The 3,485-nt window shown below is 29.5% G+C and overlaps 1 pseudogene; it reads left to right on the forward strand.

Annotated features, from left to right (window-relative positions):
* The first annotated feature begins 1,525 nt into the window (after positions 1 to 1,525).
* Positions 1,526 to 2,941, forward strand: LOC149535843 (CBL-interacting protein kinase 5-like; annotated as a pseudogene).
* The last annotated feature ends 544 nt before the right edge of the window (positions 2,942 to 3,485 follow it).

Raw genomic sequence — 3,485 nt, forward strand, 5'->3', positions numbered from 1 at the left:
CCCATGATTCAAGAATTCTATTGACATTTCTAGCTAGACTGGCCAAACCTATGGAATTTGGTTTGGATTTTTCAATTGCTATAGCCATTTTTACAATTCATTTTAAAAACTTGACTTTTAAATTTTTTAAACTCTTTCAATTTATTCAAAATTCACCCTGAAAACTACAATATTTTTTTATAAATGTATATATATATATATATATATATATATATATATCTCATTAATTAATATGGTATTTCTTTAACTATATTTTCCACTTGTTGATACCTATAAACCTATTACATATACACCGAGGATAAAATGCATATAAGAGAAGCAATAAACATAGCCTAGCAAAGATGGAATTGGAAGAAGAAAGGCTTCCATTTTTTAAATTCTTCAAGATACCCCTCATAAATAAGTTTGTGTTAAAAATGCTCTTATTTCAATATTCAATATAGGAAAAAAAAGAAGAAGTCGGTTGGTATATTGTGTTCTAGATATAAATTGAACTAATATTGTTTATTTCCTAATAAATCAAAGCACAAATTTTATTTTGCTAAAAGCTTGATTGAAGCTCAAATAAAGCATAAGTTAATAACAAGAAGATTTATTACATAAGTAATGGTAACAAAAACTAGGAGAAATAAAAAACTTATTTTAGGAAGAAACACCTCTCCTTGCATTTAGAAGATCACCATCCTCAATGAAAATAATAGAATCCCTCTTATTGATCTATAGATGAATCTCATTATAGTAACTCATTCTATAATTTTCTTGCTACTCAAAATGTATTCTTATTTATGTGCACATTTCAAATTTGATCATGTATAGATAGAATGTAAATGGGGTTGTAATGTGCAACAATTGTGGAGCACCTAAGTAGGTCATTTTAATTCAAAAATCCTATTTTCATCATACAATATAAATTAACCTTAAGACAAGTGGAAAATGAAAATCTCTCTCTTTTAATGGTAAAAAAACTCAGTTTGGAGTTGTTCTCTCTACCATTTATACTTTTCAGAATAGTGGTAATTACTAAAATTTCATAGAAGTAAGGACGGTTTCACATTTGGTTGAAAGAGAGGGAACTTCGATTGTAATATAAATGACAAAAATATAGTGGATGATTAGCCAAATTATAATTAATTATGATTCATCTTTCTATATATTGAGTTTGATGATGTTAAAATAGCGAATATTTGGCAAGAGTTTGAGTGAAAAACACTCCTAGGGAATGCAAAAACATGTGTTTCTATGCTAATATTGTGGGCCTAACTGCCAATGATGTACAACCAAATTTTTTATGGCATAAATTTTTTGATCAAAGGTTTATTGAATCAGCCAAATTATTTATGGGAAAAATTTTCTGATCAAAGGTTTAATGAACCAAATTGTGTGAATGAGCTATTTCAAAAATGCTCAACTCTAGAGATGGTTAGGTCCCTACTACTTCCAAGATAATGGAGTATATTCAATCATAAATTTTTTTTATAAACTATTAAGTAAATAATATTTCTAGTGAGAAAGGTTTTGATTATGGCAAATGGAAACTAGAGGAAGTAATATATTGATGGAAAAGTATGAATTAGGCAAGCTATTTGGACAAGGTGTGTTTACTAAAGTGTATCAAGAAAATAATTTTAAAATAGAGCTGACTATTACCATAAAGGTAATGGACAAGGAGAAAATCCAAAATGTTGGCATGACTAATCAAATCAAACACGAGATATATATCATAAAGCAAGTGAAACAACCCAATGGTGTGCAACTTCATGAGGTAATGGTGAAAAAAGGGAGGATATATTTTTATATTAAGTATGTTAGAGGAGCAACACTTTGCCATAAAATAATTTCTAAGGGAAAGATTAGAGAGGGTATTGAAAAGAGGTACTTCCAAAAACTAATTCATGTTGTAAACTTCTATTACTATAGAGGTGTCTACCATCGAGATTCGAAGCTTGAGAATATCCTTCTTGATGAATGTGGGAACCTCATAGTTTTATACTTTAACTTGAGTGCAATTTCAAAACAACTCAAGCCAAATGGGTTATTGCACACAACTTGTGGTTCTCCAATATAGGTTGTTCTTGAGGTGATTAAGAGTAAAGGAAATAAAGGTGTCAGAGTGGATATATGGTCATGTGAAGTCATTTTATTTGTACATGTAGCAGGTTATTTTCCATTTATTGATATTAGTTTTGTGCATATCTACAGGAAGGTATCAAAGGGAGAATTTCATTATCTAGAGAATTTTTTTGTTGGGGTACATAACTTGCTAAAAAGATCTTGGATCCCAATCCCAAAACATGAATCTCAATTCCTTGGCTAATGGAAGTTTTATGGTTTGAAAAATCTATACGACATGCTAAATTAGATAAGGAAGATGATTTTATCATTATTTCTCATATAAATTTAGTATTTAATGCATCTAACATTGACCCTTGTAGTGCTGAAAAGGACAAGAAGCGGAAGATGATTTTATCATTATTTCTCATATAAATTTAGTATTTAATGAATCTAACATTGACCCCTGTAGTGCTGAAAAGGACAAGAAGCACTTGAAGAGAAACCATCATTGTTTAATGCATTTGACATCATTTCTCTTTCATAAGGCTTTGATTTATCTAGCATGTTTGAGGAAAAGGAAAAAATTAAATAGGAGATATGCTTCACATCTATCCATCTAGCTTCAATGATAATTTCTAAGCTCAAAGAGATAGCCAAAAATGTGAAGTTTAATGTCAAAAATATTGATTGCAAAGTCAAGTTGCAAGGACCAAAAGAAGGGAGAAAATGTCTATATTTTTGTAGCAATTTTTGAAGTGAGGTCTTCTTTATTTTTTGTGGAGATGAAGAAAATAGGTTGTGAGACTTCTTCCTGTGAAAAGTTTTTTTAACAAGATCTTAAACTTGGTCCAAGGATATAGTATGAGCTCAGTAAGGTGATACTCCATAACATAATTACTTTTGGCATATCTATTTTCAAACTGCAGTCAGTTGCTTTAAACTAATATATTTATTAGTGAAATAAAACTTAATTTTCTTGAAAGTATTTTAGACTATAATATATTATTTGTGTTGTAGGTTGATTATTTGGAAGAAAGAACTTTGTCTAGTGGACCTACCACAATATTACCACCAGAAAATAGGGGGAAATCTTGAGTATCAAAAGTGGTATCTTGAAAAAAATCTAGAGAAAATATGTAATATCATGAAGATCTAGAACCTATTGCATAAAATCATAAGATATTTGAATCTCTTTAGTATTTATAATTGAAATTTCTACTTAGCTATTCATAAGAAAAAAATGAATACCTTGGAATGTACAATGAGGATGACTTTTTCATTCATGGCATAAGAAACAACAGAAGAGTATTTTATTTTCACAAAGACTAGGCATGTCAAGGAAGTGGGGAAAAATTATGTGGAGGAGATATAAATATGCATATGAAATGGTAGATATAATGTATATTCCTCAACCTTTGCCAATATCCTGCCAA

The sequence above is a fragment of the Cupressus sempervirens genome, chromosome 10 (assembly GCF_028749045.1).
Source record: "Cupressus sempervirens isolate cs-2001-9-10 chromosome 10, ASM2874904v1, whole genome shotgun sequence".
Lineage (NCBI taxonomy): Eukaryota > Viridiplantae > Streptophyta > Pinopsida > Cupressales > Cupressaceae > Cupressus > Cupressus sempervirens.